The sequence below is a fragment of the Pleurodeles waltl genome, chromosome 2_2 (genome assembly GCF_031143425.1).
Source record: "Pleurodeles waltl isolate 20211129_DDA chromosome 2_2, aPleWal1.hap1.20221129, whole genome shotgun sequence".
NCBI classification, from domain to species: domain Eukaryota; kingdom Metazoa; phylum Chordata; class Amphibia; order Caudata; family Salamandridae; genus Pleurodeles; species Pleurodeles waltl.
Genome location: NC_090439.1, coordinates 1,173,941,294 through 1,173,961,448, shown reverse-complemented (window position 1 = coordinate 1,173,961,448; position 20,155 = coordinate 1,173,941,294). Strand labels below are relative to the sequence as shown.

General features: G+C 46.0%; 1 protein-coding gene across 1 annotated transcript in view; it reads left to right on the top strand.

Annotated features, from left to right (window-relative positions):
- Positions 1–20,155, top strand: part of LOC138283044 (uromodulin-like) — a 158,924-nt gene that overhangs the window by 54,248 nt on the left and 84,521 nt on the right. The gene's annotated exons all lie outside the window — the stretch shown is intronic.

Below are 20,155 nucleotides of genomic sequence, written 5' to 3'. Positions count from 1 at the left end.
CTCTTAGCTAGAGAACATGATTATTATTTTCCTTTCTTAAAGCATGGTAATCACTGTATTGATCACGGGTGACATCAGTCAGCATCGTCTTCCTGGGATAGGCCAGCTTGTTTCATTCGTCCATCTGTTGACCAGCTGAGTGTATCCGTTTAAAACTGGAGTGTACTCTAGATTAAGTTGTTAAACTGGTATAGAGAGGTAACAAATCAGGCAACCCCCCCCCTTCCAGATGCTTTAATTCAGAGATACCGCCGATAGGCCCACAGCCTGATGACGCTCCTGCATAGTTATGCGGATAATCCCGGGATTTGTGTGGTAATCGGACGCCGGCAGAACATGGCTCCTGCGTCACTGACTCCTGGGACATCATTTGGGGAAACGGGCGCTTTCTCTCTGTCCATTGTGGCATCCCTGCTCCAGCTTCCAAAGTCTCTGGGAAGAGATTCCCTCAAATGTGTGTTACCTTTCCCCAGCTGCCTCTTGTGCACATGAAAGATTAATTTGGTTAATGATTGTCCGCTCCTGCTTTGTCTGCTTTTGCGGCGCAATATTTAATTTTAATCAGCTTTATAGTAGGGGTGGGCGGAGAGTTTTCCCCACTCCACCTCAGCTTAAAGCGCAGAGTTTAAAAAAACTCTGCTTAATGGAGCTTTTTCCTCACTCGCCAAGGTTGTTAGGGAGCACGAGTGAGGAAAATCTTACTCAAGACCACTCCCGGTGAGATTTGTCATTGTGGGAGGTCGCAGATGGTTGTGACCGCTCGCTTTGGGAAACCTTTCATTCGCATTGAGGAAGCTGCCGCTCGAGTAAAAAATCTAATCAAACAGCAGAAAAGAAGCAGCGCCCTGTTGCACTGGTCGGGGAGCCTTTCGTGCTGATTTTTCAGTGCAGAGCAAACATCCGGCACAAAAAATGATCGCAAATGGCGTGACCTAACGCACTCCAATGCTTGCGGAACTCCGTGGAGCGCGACAGATTTTTTGGGGCACTTCGCAGAGCTCTGCCTAGGGGAACTCCGCGAACTCCGTTCAGGTCTACCTTTTAGAGGGGACCTTTGGTGACTGAATGCCAACCAGGATGACGCAACCTTCTACTCTGGGACTGTTTACTGTCCACAAAACGTTTTGTGCTGTGGTAGATGGAAACATTTTTCCACCATCAACGCAACATGAATCCTGCAATCAAGATAAAAAAAAGCCCTCAAGCCATTTATACCATAGCCGGCCATTTATCACCTCCATTTCCCCTGAAATTTGGTCGCCGCAATGGTGCTCACCAATGATGAAAGGAACTTCCCTTTGTGTGGGCCCTGTAGTCCTGCACAGTCAAGAACCACTCTAGAGAGCAACATAAAACAAATCACAGCAGCATCAGTCAAGGGGGGCCGTGACACAGGCCCACCACACTGGAAAACAGAATAGGCTAACCTAAAAGATGAAATGCGGAGCAGGGCAACACATGGTGGTCAAGCCAGGCACCTTCAGCCTTGCAGCTGTACACACATTTGTTTCCATTCACAGGGTGGAGAATAACGTTAAAGCAGCTACTCTGGTTTTAAGATATGGGACAAGACCACAGTTTCCATGCAACCCCCACAGGCACTGAGGAACAAACCCTGGTGTTGGAAATTGTACTGTGCGTAGGGACAGAACTGACACTGCTGTTGCCTTTACCAAATATTGTTTTCTTACATGAAGCTGTTCTCTTACCGAAAGGCAACTGGCACCGATTGACGTCATTAAAGCACTACTACCGGAAAAGGATCAAATAATTGTGTAGTATGTATATGATGAGCCATTTTATGCTACTGCAGAACTTATGACACTTGTGGTTGTATGTGTGTGAGCAGAACTCTGCCCACGCACTGTCCCATTCTCCATCCACCGCATGAACGTGCAGAACTCTGCTCACGCACTGTCCCATTCTCCATCCACCGCGTGAACGTGCAGAATTCTGCCCACGCACTGTCCCATTCTCCATCCACCGCGTGAACGTGCAGAACTCTACCCACGCACTGTCCTATTCTCCATCCACCCCGTGAACGTGCAGAACTCTGCCCACGCACTGTCCCATTCTCCATCCACCCCGTGAACGTGCAGAACTCTGCCCACGCACTGTCCCATTCTCCATCCACCGCGTGAACGTGCAGAACTCTGCCCACGCACTGTCCCATTCTCCATCCACCGCGTGAACGTGCAGAACTCTGCCCACGCACTGTCCCATTCTCCATCCACCGCGTGAACGTGCAGAACTCTGCCCACGCACTGTCCCATTCTCCATCCACCGCGTGAACGTGCAGAACTCTGCCCACGCACTGTCCCATTCTCCATCCACCGCGTGAACGTGCAGAACTCTGCCCACGCACTGTCCCATTCTCCATCCACCGCATGAACGTGCAGAACTCTGCCCACGCACTGTTCCATTCTCCATCCACCGCATGAACGTGCAGAACTCTGCCCACGCACTGTTCCATTCTCCATCCACCGCATAAACGTGCAGAACTCTGCCCACGCACTGTCCCATTCTCCATCCACCCAGTGAACGTGCAGAACTCTGCCCACGCACTGTCCCATTCTCCATCCACCGCATGAACGTGCAGAACTCTGCACACGCACTGTCCCATTCTCCATCCACCGCATAAACGTGCAGAACTCTGCACACGCACTGTCCCATTCTCCATCCACCGCATGAACGTGCAGAACTCTGCACACGCACTGTTCCATTCTCCATCCACCGCATGAACGTGCAGAACTCTGCCCACGCACTGTCCCATTCTCCAACCACCGCATGAACGGCGTATGAACGTGCAGAACTCTGCCCACGCACTGTCCCATTCTCCATCCACCGCATGAACGTGCAGAACTCTGCCCATGCACTGTCCCATTCTCCATCCACCCCATAAACGTGCAGAACTCTGCCCATGCACTGTTCCATTCTCCATCCACCGCGTGAACGTGCAGAACTCTGCCCACGCACTGTCCCATTCTCCATCCACCGCGTGAACGTGCAGAATTCTGCCCACGCACTGTCCCATTCTCCATCCACCGCATAAACGTGCAGAACTCTGCCCACGCACTGTCCCATTCTCCATCCACCGCGTGAACGTGCAGAACTCTGCCCACGCACTGTTCCATTCTCCATCCACCGCATGAACGTGCAGAACTCTGCCCACGCACTGTTCCATTCTCCATCCACCGCATAAACGTGCAGAACTCTGCCCACGCACTGTCCCATTCTCCATCCACCCCGTGAATGTGCAGAACTCTGCCCACGCACTGTCCCATTCTCCATCCACTGCATGAACGTGCAGAACTCTGCACACGCACTGTCCCATTCTCCATCCACCGCATAAACGTGTAGAACTCTGCCCACGCACTGTCCCATTCTCCATCCACCGCATGAACGTGCAGAACTCTGCACACGCACTGTTCCTTTCTCCATCCACCGCATGAACGTGCAGAACTCTGCCCACGCACTGTCCCATTCTCCAACCACCGCATGAACGGCGTATGAACGTGCAGAACTCTGCCCACGCACTGTCCCATTCTCCATCCACCGCATGAACGTGCAGAACTCTGCCCATGCACTGTCCCATTCTCCATCCACCGCGTGAACGTGCAGAACTCTGCCCACGCACTGTCTCATTCTCCAACCACCGCATGAACGGCGTATGAACGTGCAGAACTCTGCCCATGCACTGTCCCATTCTCCATCCACCGCATGAACGTGCAGAACTCTGCCCATGCACTGTCCCATTCTCCATCCACCCCATAAACGTGCAGAACTCTGCCCACGCACTGTCCCATTCTCCAACCACCGCATGAACGGCGTATGAACGTGCAGATCTCTGCCCACGCACTGTCCCATTCTCCATCCACCGCATGAACGTGCAGAACTCTGCCCATGCACTGTCCCATTCTCCATCCACCCCATAAACGTGCAGAACTCTGCCCACGCACTGTTCCATTCTCCATCCACCGCATGAACGTGCAGAACTCTGCCCACGCACTGTCCCATTCTCCATCCACCGCGTGAACGTGCAGAACTCTGCCCACGCACTGTCCCATTCTCCATCCACCGCATAAACGTGCAGAACTCTGCCCACGCACTGTCCCATTCTCCATCCACCGCGTGAACGTGCAGAACTCTGCCCACGCACTGTTCCATTCTCCATCCACCGCGTGAACGTGCAGAACTCTGCCCACGCACTGTTCCATTCTCCATCCACCGCATAAACGTGCAGAACTCTGCCCACGCACTGTACCATTCTCCATCCACCCCGTGAACGTGCAGAACTCTGCCCACGCACTGTCCCATTCTCCATCCACTGCATGAACGTGCAGAACTCTGCACACGCACTGTCCCATTCTCCATCCACCGCATGAACGTGCAGAACTCTGCCCACGCACTGCCCATTCTCCATCCACCGCATGAACGTGCAGAACTCTGCACACGCACTGTTCCATTCTCCATCCACCGCATGAACGTGCAGAACTCTGCCCACGCACTGTCCCATTCTCCAACCACCGCATGAACGGCGTATGAACGTGCAGAACTCTGCCCACGCACTGTCCCATTCTCCATCCACCGCATGAACGTGCAGAACTCTTCCCACGCACTGTTCCATTCTCCATCCACCGCATGAACGTGCAGAACTCTGCCCACGCACTGTCCCATTCTCCATCCACCGCGTGAACGTGCAGAACTCTGCCCACGAACTGTCCCATTCTCCATCCACCGCATAAACGTGCAGATCTCTGCACACTCATGTGTCCACTTGCTGCTCCAGGGTTGCCCCTTTGCTGCCCATTGCCGTCCTTGAGGAGGTTCTATACCTGCTGCTTCTGGCTGTGCTCCTAGAGTAGCTGCTCATGGTCTGTGTGCTCCATCCTAGCTGCTTGTTCTGTGTGTTTACCTTTCTTAGCCGCTAGGTGCTCACACACTCTGTGCTCCTGCACTTCCTAGATGTGCTCCTTTTCAAGCTACTCTAAAGCTTAGATTAGGTTAGATAGCAGCATGGATTGCAAAACAAATATCAAACAATAACAAAGCCAAAGAAAAGTTAAATAGGCGAAACCTATTGGTTTTGCCATTGCTTGTTTTTACATGAAGCGTTTTCTATAGCAATGTGGGCACTGTGACCGCAGGCAGTAGTTTTCCAAGAGTGGTAGCCGCCAATGCTGCCGCTAAATATTAAATAAGACAAAAAATATTGTGGCGACTACTCAAACAGACTGTGACTAGACAAGGTTCGTATGAGACAACAGTGAATATGCAATGCAGAAAAAGTAAATTAGAAGCTTTTTATTGATCAGGTGCCTTTGAACACACTTTAGAATAGGGAAGACGTGGGTGGGATTGTAGAATGTCCATCAGGAAGATTGGTACAGAAGGTAAGGTACTTTTTATTCGAATGGATACTTCTTCCCACAGATTGCCCATCTTCTCAATAGATACCATAGCAGCCTCCCCCCCCCGGTGGAAGATATGAAAGAACAGCAGAACCAGAAAACCCGGATGCACTGAACAAGCAAAATGACCACCCGTTCTCACTGTCCGATCCAAGCAATAATGCTTTGCGAGTGTGTATTTTAGGGTGAGATCTAGTCACTACATAACATATGGCTGCTATGGGCACTCCCACGGGCGGCGCTAAGGGTGAACCCTCTGCTCTGGTGGGATGAGCCCAAGTTCCTTCTTGTGGACCCTTTTTATAAAGGACATAACAGAAATGCAGAGGACAATCCATCAGGATAGACTCCTCTTTTCAAAAGCCTTATGTTGTAATATGTTATGTTTTCATCCTCTCCTAATTACTAGCTCTTGACCCATACGAAGAAACCCATCTGTTTATTATGATATTTCATTTTTACCATCATAATAGATATTATTGTATAGGTTATCAGCCATTGTGCATTAAGTTGTATAGTGGTTTATTCCTCTGGGGCTACCCCCCTCCTCCTGCTGTGAGATGGAATGTTCCGAACGCTGGGTTAGAATGTTGGGAAAGCAGGTGCTGAGTTGGAGTGTTCAGGCAAGGTGGCCTTCGAGGAGTTCCTCTGAGGAAATAAATTCTTGATCATCTTATGGATGTTTTTTCTTCATTATTTACAACAACTTGCTCTTCTTGTTGCCCATATAAGTCATAAAGAGCTGAACTTCGAACCTCAACTTCCCCATCAGGTCCATTTAAAAACTGACCACCCTACAAAGGCCCATCCGGGGTAACCTCTCCTCCTCTTTCGTGGGATGGGTGAAGAAAAACTTGTGGAAAGTGTGATGACTTCCCAAAATTTGGTAGCCACGTTAGTCCTGAGAACCAACTTGTCGTAGTGACAGCGAATAACAGGTGTAATGACACACAGCACTTGTAGCTCCTTGAGCCACTGGGCTGATGCGACAGCCACTAAGAACATGGCTTTCAGAGTCAAAAGCTGCAACCTTTAACCTTATCTGAAGAGGGTGGTGGCTGGGTGAAATGCAGAACACACAAACAAGTGTTACTAGTAGCAATGCTTGGTTACATTGTTGAAAGCAAGAATCGGTGCTTCAAGATGAAGAAATGCCACCAAAATTTTCTTCATGAGGAACAAGGTCCATACCGGAAGGAGGTTAATCCACGACCACTCAAATACATGAGAGTCCCAGTCTTCGTGTGAGGAGTCTTCAATACTTTGTTCTCGTAACATCATTGCTGCATTCTAGGTGCTACATTTCTCCGTAAGTTAGACAACACCTGTTTTGTCGCTGAATAATAATTTCAACTGAATTCTTCTGGGCTAAAAGTGTTGCAAACATCAGGCCATTTATCAAACAATCAATAACCAGCCTCAATAATCAATAAGGAACTGAAAGCAGGTGTACCAGTTTGATACATGTGATATCTATATGCTGAGAGTGAGTACCTACATAGTGGCAACCATTGTGAATAGTAGATTGCAATCGTGTGACTGTTACACCACAAGATAAGTTCTCAATTGTGATACACTAGAGCTGTTGACACCCACAAAGCAGGAAGACACCATTGATTGTTTGATAAATGCCACAACATCCTTTAACCTTGCCTACCTCATGGCCTTGCTGAGCCAACATAAAAAGAAAAGCATGGAACGTCAGACAAGTGAGCATTGAAAGAATCCACCCTTTCATTTGCATACCACCAATGCAGCTATTTCTTGTCTTGCAAAACACAAGGGGTGTAACAAGCTGAAAGAATAATGTCAACTACCTCCAGCACAGGTGAAATGAATTCAGCAGTCCCTGATCAATCTCCTTGCATGAAGGTGGAGGCTCTGTATATTGGTGAACTGCCCCTTTGACTGAGAGAGGAGGTCCACTGTGAAATGCAGCAAGAGCAGGGGAAGCAGGGAGTGCCTCCTGAGGTGTGCATACCACACTTTCCTTGACCAGTCCAGAGTGATCAGAATACCTTGGTCCCGATCCTGCAGCAACTTCATCAATATTCGAGGACCCAAGGGTATAAGGAGAAATGCATAGTGAAGTGGAAAAATCTTTGTCAACCTAAACGTATCCCACAAGGTTCCCTACAATGGTAACTGGAGGGCACACAACTGTGGGCAGTGAGCAGGGATAAGATGTCCTGAACCACCTCCTGATGCGCATGTCACTCATGGTCAGCAAGATAACACTGACTCAAGCTATGAGCTCTCATTTTCAGGATGTTGTACAGTTCCTACTCTGATAATATGAATGCATATTTAAGATGGAAGAACTTCAGAATGTCGGAGACTGAGTCTATCTACATCATCAGTAACTGTTGGCCCAACCTCTGGCTGTCTCACAGTGCCGCACCCAAAACCCCAGCGCTACTGAGGTGGAAGGTGAACATGACACTCTGACTCCCCAGGGATACTGTGGAAACAGATCTTACCCTTTCATGGTATTGCTCGTGCATGCCAAGGCTAGACACAAAAAGATCCAAGATAAGTTTTCAATATATTTATTGAAACAATCCCAATCTGACATATAGAGAGTGAGTTGCGAAAATTACCCAGATGAAGCAAAGTAAAGTAATAAGCATTATAAACATGATAAGGGAGATTAACAATCCAACCATGGTGAGGGTGGTTCTAGGCGTTATAGAGGTTCCTACCTAACTTAGAGTCTGTGCTGAGAGCATAGTGGGTGTACCCTCCTGCCTGGCCTGATCTAAGGGATCAGCCAAGATCCCATACCTGAAGACAGTGTCAGCAGTCGGCCTGCGGTGTAGATGGCAATCCTCTCAGGAGCCTGGTAAATTAACACTAGCAAGCTGCATATTGCACAGCATTCGTCTCAAGATGGTTGTGGCTGGAATGTCCTCCGCCCCTCCCTGGGCAGTGCACCATTTGTTTAATAAAGCCATACTGTGTTGGAAGCACAGCTCTGATGCAATGCCATGTCTAGATATTAGAGGATGTCTCCTGAATGGGCAACATAAGAACTAGGATATTGTGTACAGTGCTCCAGGCCCCAAAAAGAAAGTGCAGATGGCATGTTGTGCAAAGGCTAGCTAAACAATCAACTTGTACCACAGATTTGTCAGAGTGACTCATACTGGATCCTCTGCAGACAGAGGCTCCGCTGCTTGGGTGACCAGTAGGATACAGAAAGCAGCAGGACCAGCAGATGAAGGACAATCAAGGCTGGAGCCCATGATCCTATACCACCGCCAACTACGTAAGACAAAAAAAGCCCTGTCATCTGGCATCAAAGCTAACCCAAACAACAGTAAGGAGCTCTTCTGCATAGTCAAGGATTTCACCAACCCTGCAATGGTCCTATACAACAGCCCTACAGATTTCTTCCACGACAGAATTGCCAAACTCTTTACAATCTTCAACTCCTAACTCAAGCCTGAAGACTTTTTCAATTGCCATACCTCCACACACATGACAATTCCAAGGCTACCCACCTGAAACCACCTCATCACTCAGGACAAAATCACCATTATGAAATCCATCCACTCAGGGGTCCCATCTGACCTATGCCCCACAGTAGGAGGCTGGCCTGGCTTGTAGTGGGTACTAGAGGTACTTACACCTTGTGCCAGGTCCAGTTATCCCTTATTAGTGTGGAAGAGGTGTTTCTAGCAGCTTAGGCTGATATGAGGTAGCTATGGCAAAGCAGCTTAGGCTGAACTAGGAGACATGTAAAGCTCCTACTATACCACTGGTGTCATATGCACAATATCATAAGAAAACACAATACACAGAAGTACTAAACATAAAGGTACTTTATTTTTATGACAATATGCCAAAAGTATCTCAGTGAGTACCCTCAGTATGAGGATAAGATATATACACAAGACATATGTACACAAACCAAAATTATAATAGGTAATAGCAAGAAAAGTAATGCAAGCAGTGTAAAGTTACAATAGATTGCAATAGGAGCACATAGGTATAGGGGCAACACAAACCATATAGTCCAAGAGTGGAATGTGAACCACGAATGGACCCCAAACCTATGTGAGCTTGTAGAGGGTCACTGGGAATGTAAGAAAACAGTGAGGGTTAGAAAATTTGCCCACCCCAAGACCCTGAAAGGTAGGTGTAAAGTGCACCTACTACCCCCAGAGAGCACAGAAGTCGTGATAGGGGGATTCTGCAGGAAGAACAACACCAGCAATGCAACAACAGTGGATTTCTGGACCTGAGTACCTGTAAGACAAGGGGACCAAGTCCAATAGTCGCGACAGTGTTGAGAGTGGGCAGGAGCCCAGGAAATGCCAGCTGAGGGTGCAAGGAAGCTGCCACCTGTTGGAAGAAGCTTAGAGTTCTGCAAGAAACAAGAGGACTAGGAACCTCCCCTTTGGAGGACAGATGTTGCACGTCGCGATGAAGCTTGCAGAGGTGATCCCATGCAGAAAGACCGCAAACAAGCCTTGCTAGTTGCAAGGGTCGCGGTTGAGGTTTTTGGGTGCTGCTGTAGCCCAGAAGGGACCAGGATATCGCCACTTGGAGGAGGAGAAAGAGGGGGCACCCAGCAACTCAGGGAGCCCTCACAGAAGCAGGCAGCACCGGCAGAAGTACCTGAACAGGCACTTGGAAGAAAAGTGAACTGGAGTCCACCCGAAGTCACAAAAGGGAGTCCCACGACGCCAGAGGACAACTCAGAAGGTTGTGCACTGCAGGAAGGAGTGTCGGGGACCCAGGCTTGGCTGTGCATGAAGGAAATCCTGGAAGAGTGCACAGGAGCTGGAGCAGCTGCAAATAACGTGGTACCCAGCAATGCAGTCTAGCATTGGGAGGCAAGGACTTACCTACACCAAACTTGGACTGAAGAGTCACTGGACTGTGGGAGTCACTTGGACAGAGTTGCTGAGTTCCAGGGACCACGCTCGTCGTGCTGAGAGGGGACCCAGTGGAACAGTGATGCAGTCTTTTGGTGCCTGCGGTTGCAGGGGGAAGATTCCGTCGACCCACAGGAGATTTCTTCAGAGCTCCTGGTGCAGAGAGGAGGCAGGCTACCGCCAGAGCATGCACCACCTGGAAACAGTTGAGAAAGCCGGCAGGATGAAGCGATACAAGGTTGCTACTAGTCGTCTTGCTACTTTGTTGCTGTTTTGCAGGTGTCCTGAGCAGTCAGCTGTCGATCCTTTGGCAGAAGGTGAAGAGTGAGATGTAGAGGAACTCTGATGAGCTCTTGCATTCGTTATCTGGTGAGATCCCCAAAGCAGAGACCCTAAATAGCCAGAAAAGGAGGTTTGGCTACTTAGGAAGGAGGATTAGCTACCAAGAGAGGTAAGAGCCTATCAGAAGGAGCCTCTGACGTCACCTGCTGGCACTGGCCACTCAGAGCATTCCAGTGTGCCACAGACACCTCTGTTTCCAAGATGGCAGAGGTCTGGGACACACTGGAGGAGCTCTGGGCACCTCCCCTGGGAGGTGCAGGTCAGGGGAGTGGTCACTCCCCTTTCCTTTGTCCAGTTTCGCGCCAGAGCAGGGCTGGGGGATCCCTGAAGCAGTGTAGACTGGCTTATGCAGAGATGGGCACCATCTGTGCCCATCAAAGCATTTCCAGAGGCTGGGGGAGGCTACTCAGCCCCTGCCTTCACACCTATTTCCAAAGGGAGAGGGTGTTACACCCTCTCTCAGAGGAAGTCCTTTGTTCTGCCTTCCTGGGCTAGGGCTGCCTGGACTCCAGGAGGGCAGAAACCTGTCTGAGGGGTTGGCAGCAGCAGCAGCTGCAGTGGAGACCCCGGAAAGGCAGTTTGGCAGTACCCGGGTTCTGTGCTAGAGACCCGGGGGATCATGGAATTGTCCCCCTAATGCCAGAATGGCATTGGGGTGACAATTCCATGATCTTAGACATGTTACATGGCCGTGTTCGGAGTTACCATTGTGACTCTGTACATAGGTAGTGACCTATGTACAGTGCACATGTGTAATGGTGTCCCCACACTCACAAAGTCCGGGGAATTTGCCCTGAACGATGTGGGGGTACCTTGGCTAGTTCCAGGGTGCCCACACACTAAGTAACTTTGCACCCAACCTTCACCAGGTGAAGGTTAGACATATAGGTGACTTATAATTTACTGAAGTGCAGTGGTAAATGGCTGTGAAATAACGTGGATGTTATTTCACGCAGGATGCACTGGCAGGCCCGTGTAAGAATTGTCAGAGCTCCCTATAGGTGCCAAAAGAAATGCTGCTGCCTTTAGGGATCTCCTGGAACCCCAATACCCTAGGCACCTCAGTACCATATACTAGGGAAGTATATGGGTGTACCAGTATGCCAATGTGAATTGGTAAATTTAGTCACTAGCCTGTTAGTGACAAATTTGGAAAGCAGAGAGAGCATAAGCGCTGAGGTTCTGGTTAGCAGAGCCTCAGTGAGACAGTTAGGCATCACACAGGGAACACATACAGAGCACATACTTATTAGCACTGGGGCCCTGCCTGGCAGGGTCCCAGTGACACATAGACTAAAACAACATATATACAGTGGAATATGGGGGTAACATGCCAGGCAAGATGGTATTTTCCTACACCCACCACTTCTTCAACCTAAGAGCATCCATGATCATCCCTGAGCTTTCCACCCTATTTAATACCTCACTGGATTCTGCCACCTTCACAGAAGACTGGAAGGACGCAGGCATCAAACCACTGCTGAAGAAACCTTCATTGGACCCCAACAAACTCAGCAACTACAGACCCATCTCCCTGCTCCCTATCACAACCAAGGTCATCAAAAAAGCCATCAAACAACAACTCACCATCTAACTGGAAGACAATCACTTCCTGGACTACTCCCAATGGTGTCCCCACACTCACAAAGTCCGGGGAATTTGCCCTCAACGATGTGGGGGTACCTTGGCTAGTTCCAGGGTGCCCACACACTAAGTAACTTTGCACCCAACCTTCACCAGGTGAAGGTTAGACATATAGGTGACTTATAAGTTACTGAAGTGCAGTGGTAAATGGCTGTGAAATAACGTGGATGTTATTTCACGCAGGATGCACTGGCAGGCCCGTGTAAGAATTGTCAGAGCTCCCTATAGGTGCCAAAAGAAATGCTGCTGCCTTTAGGGATCTCCTGGAACCCCAATACCCTAGGCACCTCAGTACCATATACTAGGGAAGTATATGGGTGTACCAGTATGCCAATGTGAATTGGTAAATTTAGTCACTAGCCTGTTAGTGACAAATTTGGAAAGCAGAGAGAGCATAAGCGCTGAGGTTCTGGTTAGCAGAGCCTCAGTGAGACAGTTAGGCATCACACAGGGAACACATACAGAGCACATACTTATTAGCAGTGGGGCCCTGCCTGGTAGGGTCTCAGTGACACATAGACTAAAACAACATATATACAGTGGAATATGGGGGTAACATGCCAGGCAAGATGGTATTTTCCTACACCCACCACTTCTTCAACCTAAGAGCATCCATGATCATCCCTGAGCTTTCCACCCTATTTAATACCTCACTGGATTCTGCCACCTTCACAGAAGACTGGAAGGACACAGGCATCAAACCGCTGCTGAAGAAACCTTCATTGGACCCCAACAAACTCAGCAACTACAGACCCATCTCCCTGCTCCCTATCACAACCAAGGTCATCAAAAAAGCCATCAATCAACAACTCACCATCTAACTGGAAGACAATCACTTCCTGGACTACTCCCAATCGAAATTCTGCTGCAACCACTGCACCGAGACAGCCCTGATCGCATCCAAAGGTGCCATCCGGGCCTTCCTTGACAAAGGAGAGATGGCCATCCTTACCCTCCTAGATCTCTCAGCAGCATTAGACACTGTTTCCCCCCTACATGCTCATCGCCAGAATTCACGACATAGGTATCCAAGGAGCTGCCCTCAGATGGATCACCACCTTCCACCCTTCACCTCCAAACCCAAACTAATCATCCCTCATGGCTCATCACTCAGCCCCACCCTCTTCAACATCTACATGTCACTCCTTGCCACCATAGTCAGATCCCACAGATTCCATATTATATCCTGTTCAGATGGCACACAAGTCATTCTCTCCCTTTCTGAAAACTCATGTAAGAACCAACTTCCACCAATGCACTATCAGTGTCACTAACTGGAGGAGAAATAACTGCATCATTTTCAACAGACATGACTGGTGTGTTGATCTTCGGCAGTGATAACTCTCACTGGGATAACTCCTGGTGGTACACAGAACTGGGGCTCACTCCATTCCCAGCTGAGCGTGCCAAAAATCTGTGTATCAACCTGGAGAGCAAACTCACCATGAGGTCCCAAGTTAATACAGTGTCATCCTCCTGCTTCTTCATTCTGTGCATGTTATGTAACATTTTCAGGAGGCTTCCCCAAAATGCGAGACGCATCATCACTCAAGCTCTCTTCACCAGTCGACTGGACAACAGAAATGCTCTCTATATGGCAATCGAGGCCCACCACATTCAAAGACTACAGAAAATTCAGAACGCTGCAGCTAGACTCATCTCGGATCTTCCTCAAAGCACACATACTACCCCCCACATCTAAAAACTCCACTGGCTCCTGATTCAGAAGAGATGCCAGTTCAAGCTCCTCACCAATGCAATTAAGGCCCTGCATGACTTTGAACCCACCTACATCAGCCACTGCTTGAGATTCCACAAACCCTCCAGAAACCTCTGCTCTGCCTCCCTTGCGCTAACCCATACCCCCAGCAACCAACGCAGCAGAGCAGGAGGACGCTCTTTCTCCTACTTTGCAGCCAAAGCCTAGAAGGGCCTCACCCTGCACCTCAGGTCCTCTCCAGCTCCACAGGATATCTGTAGGATGCTGAAAACGTGGCTCTTTGACTGAGACCATGGACCCTGCCAGCACCTGGATACCCTCATGGGTGCCAAGTTGTGCTCTACAAATCGACTGATTCATTGATTGATTGGGTGATCCCTCTAAAACACCAGTATCATATCTAAGGGAATGTTTAATTTAGCTGCCACGCTCACAAGCATTTCATAGGATGAAATTATCCATTGGTGATACTCTAGAAGGAGAAGCTGTTGGTGCTGTTGGGGGTATAAGTAGTAGTTGAACTATCATCCAAGCTTGAACCAGAAATACCTCTGTAACCTCTTTACTGCGGGCGTCGGCCACTAGGCTGATGCCCGCACTATCTCCCTGGTGCGGGTCACGACCAGTGGCCAACACTAGGGAGGGGGTTAAATAATCCTCTGGTGTGTCCCACCTGAGGATTCTTTAAAAATGTAAATACCTGCTGGGAGACATGGAAGCTCCATGTCTCCCCTCGCCCCCTCACTCGCCCTTTATGGCGTTAGCGCACCGCGATGCGTAGTGACATCACAATCTGTTTTCCCCACTGGAGCAGGAAGCGGAGGTAAGGCCGCTTCCTGTTACGGTGTAGAAAAAGGGCCCAAATGAGCCTTCCCACCATTCAGGAATGCCTCGTTTGAAAGGGGAGATTCTCCCCTTTCAAATGAGGCCTTCCTGAAACGGTTTTCTGGCCCTGGATCGCAGCGCATCTAGGGTCAGGAAAGCCAACTAGACACCAGGGAATTCACTTGGGGGTTCGGCCTCCTCTGAAAACGGGCCAGCCCCCCCACCGGGGGCATATTTCCAAAAATACGTGCCCCCCTAGGGGTTAAAAAAAAAATTACATTGACAGGGGGTCGCCTGTGAAGAGGGCTGACCCCCTGTGGGGGCATTTTTTATTTTAAATAGTTGTATGGTTTCGAAACCATACAGCTATAAAAAAAAATATATAGATCTATATAGATCTATATATAGACATATCTATATATATATATATATATATATATATATATATATATATATATATCTTTATATAGATAGATATACCTACATATAGATATGTGTGTATATATATATATATATATATATATATATATATATATATATATATATATATAGATATGTATATGTATATCTATATATAGCTATCACTTTTGTCAATGCATATGTGGTTTCCCTGGGGACTGCGATCGCCCCCCAGAAAAATCACACCCACATATAAAAGTGATCTCTTTACAGATATATATATATATAAAACACCAACGTTGCCAGACATCCGAGGCTGCTAATTCAGTAGCGGTCCAGGCGTGGACCTAGCCATCCACATATTATTGCCAAAAACCCTCCTGTTACATGCAGAAAGTTCCCGGACACCAAATGGAGGTCCTAAAAAATGTATTCACCAATGCTTCCTCCCAGAAAAACGCGTTTCAGCCGTAGCCTTGATCACGTAACAATTGAGAGTGTCTCACAAACCAACTATATACCACACCCAGCATACACATAAGGACAAAGATAAAAGAAGGACTATCAGGTCACCCAACTAGCCCACAGTGTGCAAATGTCAGCACCATCTTGGAATGTCTAGAATGGCCCATAAGCTATACCAAAGTTGACCTTACAATTACAAAATTATCCACATTATTTGCTCTCTTTGTACATAAATTCATTGAATCTCAATATAATCATTCAAATAATTTACATATTGCATATAAAATATTAAATATTACATATTAAATACTGTTAATAACCCAAATGGTCCAGAGCAGTTTTCTACATTCATTACATATATGGTATTAAATATTGAAAATTAAATATTAAATATTAATTATTATTAATATCCCAAATAGTCCAAAACTATTTTTCGAAAACATAATATGCACCAAATACCATTCTGTTCCTTAAAATATCCACATTAATTACTCTCCATGACCTAATTAATTATAATCATTTGATTGACATCCATACTAAATATAAAAAAATTAAATATTTTAAATGTTGTAAATATCAAAAGATAATTCAAATATACCTAGACAGCCCTATATTAATATTCAAAACAATTCCTATACATGTGTGCAAATATGTGTCTCTTACTACCTACCACTAATCATAACACCTCCCACACTGTCACATCTATCACAAAAACCTATTATATAAAAACACCACAAAATGTAATAAAATATGATTAGAATAACTGACAGAAAATATACATGTACACATGTCCTGCAGCTTCAATTAACCTAAATGCACATTCAGCTCCTCACTTGAATTTAAACCCCCAGGGCTCAGGGTGCTGAGTCTAATAATCAGTTTTGTTTCCAAAATCCTCATTTTTCTCTCTCTATTACCTCCCCTGATACTGGGTTTAATCTGATCAATGACTGCAAAACTCAACAACCTCTCACCCCCATTATGTTTATCATGGAAATGCCTTGCCTCTGGGTGTGTTCTATCAACATTACGAATCGCTCGAATGTGTTCAAGAACCCTCTTTTTAGCCTTGTGTATTGTACTGCCCACATACAGTTTCCCACAAGGGCACATCAGACAATAAACACAGAAATCTGTATTGCAATTAAAATGTCCTCGAATTTGGTACGTCCAATGCCCATTCTCACCACATACTTTAAGGCAGTTTGTACTGTATTTGCATGCCTTGCATTGTCTGCAACAACAAAAAGCCCACAGAGTGATCAAGGGACGTAGCTCTGACACTATCCCTAGTTATTCTATTCCGGCTGAGATCATCACTCAACGATCTACCCTTGCGAAACATAATCGCAGGTGCCTCCGGGATGGTACTACCTAAGGTGGAATCATTCTGTAGTATATGCCTGCTCCTGTTCAGAATCTTTCTCAGGACCTGTGACTGATAGAATAAGTTGTAATAAATCTTATCTTTTGATCACCTTCATCTAAGTCCACTCTGGGTTATATTAGATTCTCTCTCTTTATATTGTCCGCCTTATTTTTAGCTTGAAGAATCATTTTACTCCTATACCCCCTCTCTAGAAAACGTGAAAGCATATTGTCACTTTCTTTCTGATAGTCCTCCCAAGTACTACAAATCCTGTGGGCTCTTAAAAATTCCCCGAAGGGAATACTGGCAATAAGATTTGGTGGATGGGCACTGTTCTCATTCAATATGATATTACCCGCCGTCAATTTTCTATGAAGTTTGGTCCTTAGTGACTGTTCTTGGACTATAACTTCCACATCAAGGAATCTGTTGTTTACTAATCTGATCGCTTAGATGTAAGTTGTAGTTGTTGTTATTGAGAAAGGCTACAAAATCTCTAGCAGAAGTCTCATCACCCTTCCAAATCACAAAGATATCGTCTATAAAGCGACCCCATAAAATTACTCTTTCATCAAAGTCGGGTGAGCTAGTGGATATTTGCTCCTCCCACCAGCCCATCACCAGATTTGCATAACTTGGTGCAAAGCAAGTTCCCATAGCAGTATCCTGTGTTTGTTTGTACAGCTTATCATCAAAGAGAAAGAAATTGTTATGAAGGCAAAAACTGATCATATCACAAATCATTTCCGTATGCATCAGAAATTAAAGTGCTTTTGCCCTTAGAAAATGTCAAATTGCTACTAACCCTAAATCATGTTGGATGTAGGTGTACAGGCTAGTAACATCCATTTTTAAAAGAAGATAGTCCTCATCCCATTCAATTCCATCAATAATCCTTAAAAAACTGTGTTGTATCTTTAATATAAGATGGAAGACTTTCAACAAAAGGTCTCAAAAAGTAATCAATGTACCTAGACGTGTTCTCCAGGAGAGACCCTATTGCAGAAACAATAGGTCTCCCCGGGGGATTCACAGTATTTTTGTGTATCTTCGGTAATAGGTACAGAATGGGAATTACTGGTGAGTCACATTTGAGGAAAATATATTCCTCCCAGTTTAGCAGCCCTTTATCCCTCCAATCCACTAACATCTCAAAGTATTGGGTGTTAGATTTTTTTACAACAATCAGATTTACTGGTATATAGCAGGTTTGATCATTCACCTGTCTCAATCCTTCCGCTAAATAAGCATCCTTATCCAGAACAATGACATTTCCCTCTTTGTCTGACTGTCTGATTACAATGCTACTATCATCCTTCAAACCTTGAAGGGCCTCACTTTGTACCTCAGTCAAATTCTGTTGTTCGTTCTTACTCATTTGATATCTGACTTTCTTCAATTGCTTTATAACATCCTTTTCAAAAACATCAATCGCTTCACATTGTACAGCTGGTAAAAATACAGATTTCGGTTTAAACTTAGTGGGACATGGGCAATCAAATTCTATGCCCAAATCCAATAAGTTCAATACAGGATCCTCATGAGCCTCAATACCATCATGTAAGCTTGACAGCGTATGCTATACCTCCACATCAGAAATGGTTAATGTACTGACATTGTACTTATCACTTCCCAACACCTCTGAAATGACCTTTGTATGATACCATTTCTTTAATTTCAGTTTTCTAACCATATGGAAGAGTTCAATTCTTGTTTGTACATAATCAAAATCTGTTCTGGAGCAAAACGGCAGGCCTAATGCCAAGAGGCTTCTTTCTTGTTCAGTTAATAATCGCTTTGATTTATTTACTAGTGTTGTCACATCATTTTCCGGGCTCTGTTTGTTACACCTGTTTGGCTGAGTTCTTCTTTTCCTTGCCCGTATCTTGGCTGCCCGGTTCCTCTCTCTCTGCCTCTTGTACCTTGACCCCTGCCCCGTTGTGGGAATGTTTCTTTTCTTTGGTCTGTCCTTCCCTGATTGAGGAGGAGAAATTGTTTAAAAAAATTAGACCTACTCGCATTTTTTATCTGCAACAGGTCCTTTTTCCAAAAAGGAATCAGAGACATCGGACTGGTTCCCATCTGAGATATCACTCTCTTCCACCTCCGACGTAAAATCCCTATTGCTGTTCTCAATTGTTAGTTCTTTATCATTCTCCGCATACATGTGATCATATTTGCAATGGAATGTTAGGATCCTACCCGATTGGTAATCTTTAAAATCTCGTAGGAACTTGTGTTGTTTCTTAGACATGATATCGCCTTCAAAATTGTTTAGTTTTTTCTCCAAGTTCTTCTTGAATTCTTCTGTTGCATCCTCTGAAGTCAATAATACAATCTCTGTTGAAACTTTCTCAATCTCTTCCAGAATCTTCTTCCTATCCTTAATCGCATATTTGATTAAAATCTTCATCATATTCAGCGAGTTAATTTTTTTATTTTCCGCCCACTCCTCAAGCTTATCAGGGCCCAGATCTTCATGCGTAGGTATAGTATATATTCTCAGACCTCTCGGTACTCTTTCCACATCTATGTATTTTTGTAAAGATTCAATCTCCCACCACTTAGAAATCTCCTTCCTCGACAATTTGTCCATTTTTTCGTGATGTAATTGCAACTTAAGTTTTGAACCACCATTCGCAGAATTTTCCATTCTTCCCTTAGTATCAATCATGTGAGCAGAGAAAAGCTTGCTGGATTTCTCTTTTCGTCTCACCTCTAAGGAGGAAGCCATATTGGTGATAAGGCCAATGGACCACCAATTGTGGATTCTCAATATCTCTGATCCACTCTACCACCACAAGTTTGCCTCAATATCATATAACGCAATTGTAGAAAAAGTTCACCACTGAGAGAGAGGAGTTTCCTTATTATTTTATATTATTTTGGTTAATTTTCATTTATTTTGTGTTTTGTTTATAACCCCCAATCCTTCAGTTTGAGTATTCTACAGATTTTTCCACTCAAACAGTAATTATTATTGATATATCCACATCCCAAACAGAAGAGGAAAACAGTTCTTAATGAAAGATTAAAACTTCAGTACTCCTCAAAGCGCAATTGCAGTTTTTTAGCACACCTGGCCACTTGCAGTTAT